The sequence below is a fragment of the Sphaeramia orbicularis genome, chromosome 19, assembly GCF_902148855.1.
Source record: "Sphaeramia orbicularis chromosome 19, fSphaOr1.1, whole genome shotgun sequence".
Taxonomy (NCBI): Eukaryota; Metazoa; Chordata; class Actinopteri; order Kurtiformes; family Apogonidae; genus Sphaeramia; species Sphaeramia orbicularis.
In genome coordinates, this window is record NC_043975.1 from 34,154,843 (window position 1) to 34,169,941 (window position 15,099).

General features: G+C 40.0%; 1 protein-coding gene across 1 annotated transcript in view; it reads left to right on the top strand.

The window, feature by feature from the left end:
- Positions 1–15,099, top strand: part of LOC115410530 (uncharacterized) — a 136,284-nt gene that overhangs the window by 120,375 nt on the left and 810 nt on the right. The window lies entirely within an intron of this gene.

The window sequence follows — 15,099 nt, forward strand, 5'->3', positions numbered from 1 at the left end:
TTACTTTAACAGCTCCATGTTTTTCTCCTATGTTGCTGTAGTGGGGACCTGGCCTTTAAAGTTCAGGCCCTGATTGATGTGGTCTGGTTTTAATGAAACACAGTGGGTAGATTGGACATGCTCATTTATGAGAGGGATGGAGGTGGGGGGGGGGGGCTCTACAACAGCTGGATTCTGACTTTCTCCGGGCAAGCCACCGTTACAGGAGAGTGGCTAGCCTTTTGTGACACAATAAACAAGGAAACATTCAAGGTTGTGGGCTGAGTCATGCTACTGGGAGGTGAAACAAGGTCGGTCCAGCTCCTGACAAGACCAGCCCAGCTCCTCTGGAATGCACTGTCATCAACGCAGTCAGAAGGAAAACACGTGTGATACTAGCATCTATTGAAAACATCCCATGAGTCACTTGCATATTTGGAATTGTTTTGCATTTATTGGACTTCTTGTAGGTCTGTCTAAGGCCTAGTAGTTATTTTCCTAAGCAGGTATTTCACCCATTTCCATGTAATATAAATTCTGTCCTTATAAACTTGGATTTAAAAGCATCTATATATATACACGAGACTGCAAAATGGACTCTAAAATGTTGTTTGTGACCTACTTAAAATTGCAGATACGCTGGTTTGAATATTATTTGGTGCACCAGATGCAGAGACATTTACCAGTCGCTGAAGTTGAGCAGCAATGCCAAAAGATGTAATGATGAGGACCAACCAAACATAAAGCAGTTCTCCATAGATCTGTTGTTGCTGCTGATGCTGTCTCAGCTGTGTACTCATTAGACAAACCAACAGTGGGCATGTGCAAATGGTGGTGTGACATCACTCTTAAATGTCCACACCATAGACTGTCTATAAAGATGAACACAGTGACAGCTCCCCAAAACTAAAGCCATAACACATTGATCACCCCCTACTGGTTGGTGCAGTGCAGGTCATAAATCTTGCCCTCTTCATGTTTAGTGAGAATTCCCCTAAACTAAAATTTCAATGTACACTTCTGATATGTATTCCCAAAGGTGATTTTGGTCCTTTTAGGTCATGGGTGTTTAACTCATTTTAGTTCAGGGGCCACATACAGCATAATGTGATCTAAAGTGGGTCGGAACAGTAAAATAATAGACATAATAACTTTTACATACTTAATAATCCAAATTTTTCACTTTGTTTTTGTGTGAAAAAGTCAAATTGCATTATGAAAATATGAACGACCATGTACAACCTGACATTTGTTAAGAAAAATAAGTACAATTTCAAGAATATTATGTCTCAGTTTATTGTTATCACAACTTACAGAGCATGGTGAATGTATTATTTTATTGAAATTGAACATTTTTTTTTTTTTTTCTTAAGATATTTCAGGTTGGACATATTTGTTCAGGTTATTCACATTTTGTATAGTATTGTTGTAGAGTGCAATTTGACACCCTTGACTGTTAATATCTTCAGTATAATTTTGTAATTTTTCCATTTTGCAAATTCATCCTGCGGGCCAGATTGGAACCTTAGGCAGGCCAGTTTTGGCCCCTGGGCCGTATGTTTGACACCCCTGTTTTAGGTGATTTGATGACTGATTTGTGTTCAAATTATCATCTTTCTGATCAATATCTTTTTTATTCAGTTAACTGATGTTATAAAAATAGGTTATTGACAGCTGTAAAGACCAATCATGGTCCAGCGAACAATACCGATCACACAAATAGACAAGCAAGTGAACGGGCAGATATGATGTTTCCATGTCTGTACTGTGTAGACTCTGGCTCCTAGTTGTGTTGTTCAAACAACATGGCCATGATTTTTAAAATAGGAATAAGTGGAGTTGCAGTGTCCGTTTAATTGTACATTCTGTCTCTTTTATGCATTCATTACCTCAGCCAAGGAGGTTATGTTTTTGCCAGGGTTTGTTTGTCCGTTTGTTTGTTTGTTTGTCTGTCCGTTAGTGTGCAACATAACTCAAAAAGTTATGGACAGATTTGGATGAAATTTTCAGGGTTTGTTGGAAATGGGATAATGGGAAATGGGCCCATGGGGGGGGGGCACTGATCAGCCTTGGCGGAGGTCTGCGCTCTCCGAGTGCTTCTAGTTACATCTGTTATCAGCCCATTGAGTGGCCGTCAGTCAGCCAGTCTCCATTATGTGTAGTCTGTTATACGTGGTCTCTGTTGCGTCTGTTACCATAGTATTGCTATGCAGTTCTTGTTGCAATAAACACATGCTATACATCCACGTCACCGGAAGAACATCAGCTAAATGCTCACTTAAATGGGCACATATCAAAAACTAGCAGTCTGAGACCAGCATAATTTTATAAAACAAAAACCAACGTGACAAACTTTGCACCGCTAAGATAACACTAAGCACATTGTATAGCAGAAGGATTATTTCTTTACTGCTAAAACTTGCTGAATGAACCAAAGAAGTGCAAAGACAAATGTTGCATTATGAAGTGACGATTATAAGTTTTGTCTTATCTTTGCTGTTTTTTGGTTTTATGTGAATGAAGGTTCAGCTCTCAGCTAAACCACTGATTTGTGTAACATTGAAATGATTCTGACTAGAAACAAATGGCCCAGCATCTAACAGGTTAATACATTTGGGATATTTTGGGAGAATGTTGCAAAATTTTGTATAATTGTTCACTTTGACACAAGTACAAACTGAATGTTGATGGTCAAAGGTCAAGGTTGCTGTAACTGTAAGTCTGTCCATTCTATTGAGTTCAGTGTCTTTGGAAAGGTTTAGTGGAGTCTGTTCAAACTTTAGATGAACGTTCACTGACTTAGGCATGAACTAATTAGATTTTAGTGACCACAGGTTAAAGGTCAGTAGGTTGTTAATTAAATAAACACTTGGTAAGTAGAAATTCCGAGAACTGTGTGAACAGTATATGACCTGACTGAACTTATGGTTTGTGCTCAGTTATGCAAAGACTTGCAGCAAAGTTGTCTGTGCAGATTAGATTAGATTAGATTAGATTAGATAGAGTTTTATTGATCCTTTGGTCAGAGCCCTCTGGAAAATTAGGTTCCAATAGCAGCTCAACACTGACAAGAAATAGCACAAGAAAACAGCAAAACAAGAACTCTAAAAAACAGTTGTGGAAAAAAAAGGCAACTGCACATTAGAAAGTACTGTCCTCCTTTACTTTGAAGCTAAAATTTTCAGGGTAAAGTGAGTTGCCAAGCTTAAACCCACCAGCAACTCACCGCAGTAAAAAAGTCTCAGGTGGTTTAACACTATACAATCTATTTAGTGAACCATTGGTGTTCATGTTGATTTCAGATAAACAGCCAAACTGTGACTATTAAGGGAATTCTGAAGCAAGGTAGCTTATTTACCAGCTTGAAACAAGAGCCATTTTGTGCTTCATCAAAGTCTGTAAGAGCTGGCAGGGCCTTGGGAAGGTGTGATAATAAAAGATAATGGCAATGTTATTGTTATTGGTAATCATAGTAAATGGGCTCTAGGGGTATGAGTGGAGAAAAGAGTAGAGTCGGGGAAATAAGACTGTGTTTGGTGCTCTGGAAGACTCCAGGAAGAATGTTGATATTTTTAAAGAATCTGTCTGTTAACAGTTATAATGTACATCACTTTCCCCTCTGAGGATCTAAAATTAATTTTTGCTTTCAGCTCTGTGAAGTGAGTATATTTCATTTCACCACAGCCTGCTGCTCTACGCCACTGAAGGGATATTTTACGTTATGAGAACTTAAGTTTAATATCTACAGGTCTACGTTTAGTCCCGCATTGGTCTTCTTGGCCCTGGTGTGTGTATTTGCTGTGTCTTCTTTCCTTTGCATTTTGTGAACACAAGAGACATTGTATAGGTTTTGTGAGTCTGTGTTTTTATTTCCCCTACAGTTCTTTTGAGGTGCGTCTGGAGAGAAAACTCTATACATAACTGTTTAAACATCAACATATAATGTAGCAATTTGCAGGCAAACCATGTCTACATAAATAAAAGTTGAATCATAAAACAGAGCAGCAATAAGTGTTTGAGTCTGATGGATGCGGGTATGCTGTACACACTGGACGACTTAAATCCTCTCCATCCTCTGAAGGCCCCTCTGCTCTGCCTGGTGCCAACCTGTCTTCAGGGATAATTCAAAGCTGACAGCACTCTTACTATGATGTTTTAACTTCTGTGTCAGGAGGAAAACCAGCCTCTCCTTCCTATATTTAAACCTAGACAGGCCAACACTGGTGTCTTTACTTTTTGTTCTTCACACGCATACATGAGCAAATACACACTGCGCTAGTTAACACTGTGTTCAGTTGGGTGTTTAGGGGAAATAGGGGTTACTAAGTGCTAATCCTTATGAACTGTGTACAAAGGGAATGAAATGGAGGTAGAATAGCCTATTTTTTTTTCCTTTTTAATCACTAAAGTCTTAGTGGAAAAGAAGGGCAATGCCCAAGGGGTCTGGGTGTAAAGTGGTTTTGGACAGAGTGGCACTCGCCTCATTTGGTTCTAATTTCATGTAATATTCCTCGCCTTTTTTCCTTTCACTCCTTGACGCATGAGGAATATATAGATGCCTGCAGTTTTCTTTTTGTGAATTCAGAGCAGTATATTATGTTAAAGATCACTACAAATCAGACTTCCTGCTTGAGCTGAAATGCCTGAAACTTTATTTCTGCTTTGTGGCTGCATTAAAGGGAATAATATTTGTATTCAACACTAAAAAATCATTGCCACACCTAAATCCTGTGAAATGATTTATGTGCAAGATATACAGTAACTCAAGATAATATACAAACAAGATGGGATGGAGAGTTAGAAAAGTAAATTAAATTTTTTACGGTTCCACTCGTGTTTTTGTTCTCATGCTGTGTTTTAACTGTTGCTGTGACTGTTCAGATGCATTAAGTGTTACTGGGGTGACAAATACTTGCATTTCTCTGAGAAAAATGCAAATATAAACATTAACCCATAAAGACCCAGTGCTACTTTTGGAACAGTTCCCAAATGAATTTTCCTCAGGATTTAACCTTTATTAAGTGATTTATCACCATTTATTATGATATTATCCTCTGTATTTTGCCATTTTTCAATGAAACTCAGGTATTTTCCTATATTTAATTCACTTATCATGTAGCAGTTATTGATATCTTCGCCGAAAAAAATCGCTTTTTCTTCAGTTTTCTGTTTTTCATAGAATAACCATCAACTTTAATCGGAGGATTTATGAACATTTACATGATCAGTGAATTAAATATAAGAAAGTACTTGATTTTCACCATAAAACCACAAAATGCAGAGGGTAACATTAGAATAGTGGGAAATCACTTAACCCATCAAGACCCAGCAATACTTTTTATGGCAGTTAACAAATACATTTTTCTCAATGTTTAACCTTTCTTAAGTGATTTATCACCATTTATTATAATGTTATCTCCTGTATTTGGCAATTTCCAGTATAAATCATGTATTTTCCTATATTTAATTCACTTATCATGTAGATGTTCATAAAAGCTCACAGTAAGTTCAAAGCTTATTATATCAAAATATAGAAAACTGAAGAAAAAGTGACTTTTTCAGCAAAGATATCAATAACTGAACATCAATGAAGTGTGTCCATCCACTGTCATTGATCAAACTCCATTGATTTTACTGGTGAATCAATGCTGTAGAAGATGACTGTGTTTCCACGTTCACTACAGAACCTCTGAACATCCAAATGGGTCATATGACCATGAGAAGATGACAAACTGTATTTTACACCAATTATTTACATGAATTGATAGTATTAGTGGATCAACAGATATTAAACATTTACATACGTAGGTAGATGGTTTTGGTCACCAGTGGCTGTTTGGGTCTTTATGGGTTAATAATGCCTAGAAATGTCATCTGTGACAGACGATTGTGCTAAAAGTGCAAAAGCTCCAGAATAACCACTAGCTGGACCTTTGCAGTGTGGCTTTTTTTTTTTTTTTTAAAGCAGTAAAGACTTCAGCAAAAACATCCTAAAATATTTCCTACTATTTGATGATACTTTTAGACCTAGTTTTAGCTTTTATTGACAAACCCTTGAGGATATGGGAAATGTTTTCCTCTGAACAAAACTGTTTCTTTATGCCGCTTTCAGGTTAAGTTTTGTACTTGAGCTGCTTTTGGTCTGTGTTATTAACTTGTTGCGGTTACCCTGTCGGTCAGATGGGAGACTATAGACTCCAGTTTACATATCAGAGCAGGAATTTTGCTTACCTCTCTTCTTTTAGATAGGTCTTCTGCTTTTATTACATACACACCACAAACCTAAATACACATGCAGGCACATGTACTCACACATAAAAATATACACAGACACACATGCATGATCATTCACAATACATGCATATACGCACGGATGTAGATATAAACACATGCTTGCCCACGTATTTGCACAAATGAACATGCACAGACTACATGCACGCACCCACACAAATGCACCCAATCAAATATGAACACACACTTGCACACTGTGACTGTGGATGCTGTGGGCTGCAGTAAGGGAGATTTATGAGGCTGGCTCCCTCTTGTCCTGTGTGTCGACTTGATACTCTGGTTTCCACTCCAAACCTCAACTCAGCACACAGACACAGAGAGACAGGGGGTGGGGAGGGAGGGAGGGGGAGGGGGAGGTAGACTGAAAGAAAGTAAGAAAAAGTAAGGGTCGGTGGTGGTGGTGGTGGTTGGGTGGGTGGGTGTGTGTGTGTGTGTGTGGGGGGGGGGGGGTCAGAGAAGACTGAAAAAGGTAAGAAGAGGAGGTGGGAGAGGAAAAAAGAGAGGTGGAGGAAGACGGACGCAGACAGACTGAAGTAGATGAAGAGAAAGAGAAAGGACAGCAAAACGAGTGACGAGGAAAACTGAGCTTAGAGAGAGGAGAGAAAGAAGAGAGAGAGGAAAAACTGGAGCTTGGAGGAGAGGGGAGAGAAAGAGGCTGTTAATGTGGTGTGCCTGTGTGTGTTTGTTTCTGCGCAGAGACAGACAGCCAGTAGGTCAGAGGGTTAGTATGGCTCCATGTGTTGCTTATAAGCTGATAAAAGACAACCGAGGCTGAGGGAACCATACCCCGATTTCTGCTTTTTGTGTGTGTGTATTGGGGATGGGGGGGGGGGGGGTTGTATTCAGGGTCAGAGGCAAAGAGAAAATCAGCTGGGGACCCAAGAGGCTTGTGGTTTGAAACTAGTCTTGGAAAATGGTTTACAGATTGAGATAGGAAGCTCAGGTAGTACAGTTCTCCACACACACGTCAGTGTACTGTAAAATGGAACAAAAACATTATGGAGCCAGTAAAGACGTTCATGCTTTTTGAGTTGTCCCTCTGTTATTCTCCTTTAACTCTTTCATTTATCATCTGTTTTTCCAGCTTATCTCATTCAGTCTAATTGGTCCAATTTCATCTGAACCAGTCATCTCACTGCTGACAGAACTGACTTCAGTTCACTTCAGTGTCTTCCACAGCTCCAGCTGTCATCAGTGTGTTGATGAAAATACTGATGTTAGATGCTGTAAAACGTCACCATCCATATATTATTAAGGGCCAGAAATGTCTAAGTAGATGCAGTGGGGACCAGACTTAGGCCTTATTATGTCTATCCCTGATTAAAATTTGCACGTCCTTCCATAATTATGTTATTTATTAGTCTGTGTCAACTTCAGTCCACTCCATCCCGTTTTTAGAACTATATATTTAAGCCTAATTAGAAAATTCTCTCTGACTTTTGCCAAGGAAGAATAATGGTTAACATCTGTAATTCTATTTAAAAAAAATGCAGAAAGCAGACTTATTGATAGGAAATACAGCATTGTGATTGGGGGAAAAGCCTGCTGCAGGTTGTCAATAATGTGATAAATGGATTTATAGCATTTTGGAGCGGGAAATTCTTCCTAATAAATTGAATTCCATTAATATTCTGTGTGATAGATGGGAAGGTTTCCCTGGATGAGTGTGTCTTCCAGTTGATGATCATTGATCTAGGAGTTACATGTGAGTATAGATTTAATCCCTTTCACAAAGGATCACAGTCATCAGTATCATGGTCAAGAACATAGCCCCCTCTGCCACCCCCACCCATCCATGTTCCTCCATCCCAATCCCAGATAAACAGCCGTGGGACTTTAAACATGGCGCCGGCCGGCGTGTGACTGAGAGAATGGGCCAACTGGTGGCTTCAGTGGCCAGGGGTCGCCCCACCCCTCTCCTTTCCCTGGCTGGGTGGGTGGCATATGGCGGCCCAGGCAGGGACCCCTTTGGTGTGACACACACACACACACACACTGAGAGACACACAGAAGGCCTGGAGCCACCCAGGCTGGGCCCACGATCGCCGTGGGAGACATGGTGTCACCAAGCTTCTGACAGAGGAGGGGTTCTGTGTATGTTTGTGTGTGTGATCCCACCTTGGAAGCACCCCCCACCCCCTCCTGAGAACGTCGGTCGCTGCCCGCCACCACATCCCCATGGTGACTCCGCTGTTGTCTCTGCTCATCAAAATTAGAGAGATTTACCTCTGCATGCACACACACACATACACACATGCACACACATAGAGCCAACAGGTGGCAGGCCTTGCTCGGCACAGCAGGCCCACTTCAAAGGTTAAACATACAGCGGACCGCCCACTCTTTCTCTGCCTTTCTCCCAAGGGAGAAAAAAGAAAGTGAGAAGAAGAGGACAAGATAAAAAGAGACAGAAAAAAGACTTGTGTAAACAGGAGAGTTAAAGGGCCGCGTGAGAATGTACATGTGGGGAATAGCTGTATGGTCTTATTTAGATGCAGGTCTAAGAATAACATGTCACTATGAACAGTTTGTTCCGACTCCCCAATTATGAAAACAGCTCATACATAAGAACGTAACATAATATCAGGAAAATACAGGTTTTATTAGTGACTAACTGTGATTAACTGTGACTTAAAGCAGATACGGTCAAACCAAGTGGTCCTCGTACACAGGTTGGTTATTGCAGTCATCGGTGTTCTGGGATGATGGTGTAGTAAGGGTGTTTAGTCAGCGAGTGTCACACTGATAAAAAGGCGTCAAATCACATCAGAATGACCCAACCTACAGCCTGTACAGCAAAAATAGGACGCAGAGACCGTTGATCACCAAACTGGTCTCAACTGCATAAAGATATGACGACAATGATGCAGATCTGTTTCAAAGCACAAAATCAATGGCTTTATCCTGTGTGCGATCAATATCATCTGCTTTCTATTGCACAACATGAAAGCTTTCTCAGCATGTGTGATGTTCTATCAAAAACGCCTCACTTGAATACCACAGTACATGTTCATATTATTACTGATGAGGTACATTGTTGCCAGGCTTGTCAAAAAAAGTACAGTATATTAAACATCTGGTAGGATAATCCATGTGCAACTCACTGTGTGGACACCGTAGGGATGAAGCCAAAAGCAAATGTTTTTAGTGCACCACTGAAACCTTAACAAACATGTGCACACAGCTTATACATCCCTCAATAAAATCCATCCCTTCCATAAAATTTAACCCTCAGAGCCTGAAGAGTCCATCTGACTGTCTTGGTAGTTATAAAAACATGTGACTGTCATGTTGCGAAATCTCGACAGAGTACTGCACATACGCAAGTGTGTGTTTTAAAATGTGACCATTAAAGTGTACGTCTGCATTTGTTGTGTTGCCATGCCAACTTAGCGGGTGTGAGGGGCTATAAGCTGATAAGAGCCAAAGAGAGGGAACAACTATATGAATTCTAGTGTACTACTGCCCCGCTGCCCCCCACCCCATCCCTCTCCTCATCCTCTCTCTCTCTCGCCCTCTCTCTCTCTTTCTCCCTCTATGCGTCCAGCAGCCTGCCTGCTTCCAGCCTGTCTGGTGCCAAGACTCAGATTTCAGAATTTCCTTCTACAAGCCACATTTAGAGCAGCCAGCGCACTGTGTGTATGTGTGTGGTGTATGTGTGTGTGTGTGGTGTGTGTGTGTGAGTGTGTGTGAGTTTGTGCAACTTTCTCCTCTCACTGTCTGCCTCTCTGACCCCCACCACTCTGTTTTCAGTGAGCACTGTCCTCCTGGCTCTGCTCTTTGCCTTTTCTGCCTCTCTCTCTCCTCTCTCTCTTTCTCTCTCTCTCTCTCCTCTCTCTCTCTCTCTCTCTCTCTCTCTCTCTCTCTCTCTCTCTCTCTATCCATCTACCTACCTCCAGTTCTTTGTTTATTTTGTGGGACTTGACCTATGCATACAACTGATGCAATACATGTCAGTTAATTAATGAATGGTCGCTTGTGTCTGTGTGTAATAAACACAATTAGACACACACAAACATGTAGCAGAGATTTATGTTTTCCTAGCGGTTGACTAGCCATGGTGAGGAGTTTGGAAATAGTGGGGGTTCCTGTCAGCATGCAGCTGACCTAAGAGACCCTGTGACATGCTGGGATGGGATAAGATGAAGTCAGCTGGATGGTGAGGTGGTGCAGAGGTGAGGAGACGAGGAGAAGGTGGTGGGGAGGGCGAAAGATCATGAGGAATACAAGAATATGTATAAGTTTGTCTTGAAGCATATATCTTTTTAAATTCTTTTCAATACATGACTTCACAGGTTCATATCTGCTTGCATTGTTTGTCCATTTTACATTTTATTACCATAATTGTATTATTTATTCCACATTATCAAAAGACCTTTCTTTGTGCTGCCGTAGCTAATTTTGGCAGCAGTCTCTCTAATGCCCTTTTCAGGCGCCTTCATGTCCATGCACATATACATACACACACCCACGCACATAAACTTTTCTTCTTATGGTAATGTTTCCATTTGTTGTAGAGCATCCTACTCCTGTGAAAAAAGTTCTGTTAAAAACTTCTATCCGTAGCTAAAAGCAGATCTTCCATGATTTTATTATTTGCATCAAACAAACTGCTTCTAATTTCTTTTATGTTGCATCAACAAATGTTAAGAATGCGTTACACCACATAATGAGACAGAGAGAAAAATATGAATAGCCAAATTGACCCACCACAGTTTTACAGGTGTTAAATAGCAGCTGATGACAAGAATCTGGATAGATCTGCTTCTGACCTTGTCATTTTAATCTTGTAGCATAAACTGGTCTTCATCAAACTAAGGAACATGTTCCACTGAGCTGTCAGTTCGCACATTTGCTTTGAATTGTTTCTGCATGCCACTGTTATGAGCTGATATGTGCAAATTTATGGTAGTTTTTACTTTTCACAAAAACAACCAAGAGGCAGCCACTTTTGCGTTGCTGTAGCCAACAGCTTTTAAATTTTTTTCTTAAATCGCAGATCTTTCCCATCTTTAATCTTAACAAGCAGTAAGTAAAACGCACACATATGTTGACTTTGTTTACATGTGACTCACTGTCTGGAGCACTAAGCTGTTTGTGTAAACAGGCTGATATAACTAATAAAGCGGATGCGTCTGCAACTTTGGAGTGTCGATTGTTTGTTGGGCTGATGCAGCCCCGCTGTAGCAGGCTGGTTGTATTTGATGTGGGGTTGATCAGGGGCCAAACATGGAGCCTGGCTTTTTGCAGAGACTTTGGTTTCCCAGAACAACTGCTTCCTGTTTCCCAAAACTGGTAAAACTCTAGTAAATCGTGTGACTCTTTTTGTGTGTGAGAAACGATGTGCAGTAGTGTGCCTGTTTGCCATTTTGCATCTCTGGTGCTTAATTCATAAGGAATGGGTTGGTAGGAGGGGTCAGAGGTGGGAAGTAAATACAAACCCTTGACCTCATTAGAGTTTTGTCTAGTACTTCACCGGAGCATTGATTTTTCAGATTTTTTACTTTTATCTCCTACATTTTCACATAATATCAATATATTTTTTCCATTACATTTTCAAAACATGTCAGTCACTTTAGTTTTAATCCATTTTTGGGGAATTATCAGTTATTTTATGTGGTATCACTCCACATTTTCCTATAATATAAGCCTAATTAACACACGATTACCACACAAACTGAACAGAACAAACTTGAACTGGAGACTGGACTGTGAAAAGATGTTTCAAGATGCTTTGCTGACACTGAAAACCAACTACTGAGTTAATGTTCATTATTTTCAACATATCAGTAATGGTTTTCACATTATATTAATATGTGTTATATATATTACTTAACAGAAAAAGATTATAAGCTCATCCTTTGAGGGGCTACATTTATTTTTTCTCTTAGCTGAAGAAAGAGGTTGGATCAGTACTTGTGTTTTTACTTTTTGATAGAGCATGTGTACATCTATGTGTGTAATGAATGTGTGTACTTTTGTCACATCTGGTAAAGGTAGTCTAGTGTGTCAAGATGTGACATGTCTGTCTGATGTGCTGTTATAACAAAAGAGAGGTAAATATTTTAATTTCTATCAGCAGTCAGTTTGCATTGAATCCAAATATTTGTCCTGTTGTTTAGAAAAATATGTCTTCTATATGCCCTCCAAAAATGTCCCTTTATTGTATTATGTGTATTTTCCATTAGTAGCCACCATATGTTCCCGATCAATCACCTCGGAGGCCATAGATTAGACATGTTGTCAAAATCATATAGTCATCAGTTTACAGTATGGATAAATGGGATGCTGAAGTGGAGTGTTGAAATCCTGTTATCCATTTCTTATCATCACATGTGCATTGATCCTGTTTGATTTTTCTCTAGAGTAAGGGGTATGTCATTGGAGAATGACATCCCAATTTCACGTGTGGGATGCAGCATCTCTTTTGAAGAGCGGACACACAGCACCATAACACACACTCCCTAATGTCGTCAGAGAATGATGGGGCACCGTCCTGCCGACAGAAAAAAGTCGTCTGTTCCATCTCAGGCAAATAACAATAAGCCCGGGGCTGGATTCCGATGGGCTTTCTCTTTGAAATGGGATACCGGCACACGCATTACAAATATATCTCTTGTTTTATCTTCCGGGCCAGGCCCATGGAAAAATTATTCCAAATACCTGCCGCGCTTTATCTGGAACCCTGGAATAGGTTAGGCCCAGCCGGGAACACGAGGAGGTCTAAAATAAGGCCTCTATTACGGGATAGAGTGGAGATGGACGGGACGGAGCGGGAAGGGACGGGGATCGGGGGTATTTTAGGTGTATCGGCCCCGTGAAAAAGGGCTTGTTGCGGGGGCTCGAAGCTGCTTTAAAGTCTACAATGTGGGACGCTGTCAGCTGTTGCACAAACTGCATGTGTTGGGGCAGGGTTTGTGTGTGTGTGAATGCATGCTCATGTGGGCTCACACGTCCATAGCCGAGCAGGAGTATAAATAACATTTTTCCTACAGATGTTCTCACCTTGACCGATCTGTTCTTGCTCTGTACGGGACTTCTTGACATATGGCACAATTGGCCAACACGACCAGAGCTTTTATTTGTTTTTAAAACCATTGCATTTTGGACCAATATATTGACATGAGTGATGATGAGGAAGCATTTCTGAAGGACTTAAACAGGACACATGATGTAGAAATATATATAATAGGAATGTATATTTATCTTCATACTGTAATCCGGAGAAATGTACATTTGCAAGAATGGAAGATATATACATGAAAGGCTGTCCCCCCCCTCCCTTTTTTTCATTTTTTCTTTTTATTGTATGATGAAATCTCATACATACCTTTATGTAAGGTGAAAGCTACTCGCAAGGCAATGTTTTTGTTTATTGTTCATTACCTGACTTTTGCTGATAATGGCAATAAAGTTAAAAAAAAAAAAAAAAAACAGGACACATGGATAATATGTTCAAACTTTGAGAAATATTACAAACACTAGGAAACCAAAGGTCAAAAAAGAAATCTTTTTTTTTTATATTTTATTTTCAGTTTTTTATATGCAATGTGTACAAACAAAATATACAAACAATATAAAGACATAACAATAATAAGCAAGGCAAGAAAGACAACCTTCTTACAAAAAGGAAAAAAAGGAAAAAACAGTCAGTGCACAAGGTCAATACAGATAACTACATTAAGTACTTGGTGTAAGAGATGTACCAATATGGTCTAAATATGGCTGCCAGATTTTCAAAAAGGTGTTATATTGTTTTCTGAGTCAGTAATTGATTTTTTCCAGGGGGATGCAACTGTTCATCTCAAAAGTCCACCTATCAATAAGAAGAAGGTCAAATGAAATCTTGACTAAAATAAAGTTCTGACCAACTACCAGGCAATTTCTTCAAAAAACAATTCAAACTACTATCTTTTTAAGCATCAACAAATGTTTATTTATTATTACATTATAATAAAGGTCTATAAATATCTAATTATGTCATGTGATAATTGTAAATCACTGTTTCCAGGTGCTGAGTGACTGTATTGATGATAATGAAGAACTGTAATTGTATGCAAAGTAAGAGGAAAAGCAAGTTGTCATAAGAGAGATAAGGTGGGAGACAGAATGAGAGCCATTCAAGAGGAAAGGAAAAGGAATTATAGAAGTTAAAGGAGAGCAGAAAGGAGGGCATATAAGAAAAAACATTCATTAGATGCTAGGAGAGTTGAAAGTTGAAAGTGCAGCCTTAAGGAGTTCATGTCTCTCTTCCTCAGTTTGGTCTGTCACCATGGCCTGTAGAGTCCTGCTAACATTTCCTTCAGCAGCTGAGTGTGTGTGAGCACCACTGACCGGACTCACCCTAGAAACACACTACCATCTACATAGTTCTAACGGCAGAATGTTGAGGCCAGCACAGTCATCATACCAGTCATGCCAAGACTCCTGCAAGACATCTCATCTTTTATGTGATCTTACATTGCGGTCCTGGCAAGTACAGTCTGCCACCAGACTGGTATTACCATGGAGGACGACTCATAAGGCAGCCGTGACTGAGAACTGACAATACCATTATGGTGTCCATCTGGCAGATCAGTGTAATTTATCACCATGCCATCATAGATCAGTGGTTCTCGGCCAGGCGTTTGGATCACCCTCCCACAGGGGTTGAAGATCATTTTTAGGCGTTGTGGTATTAATGGGATTGGAATAATAGCTGCATCTAAATTCATTAACGTGACTATTAAGAGTCTTTTTTATGATTATACATTTGAGAGTCGCAGTTTTTTCTCCTGGTGAAAACTTCTTGTAATAACTGTTCAGCATTTCACATATGCAGCCTGTGAC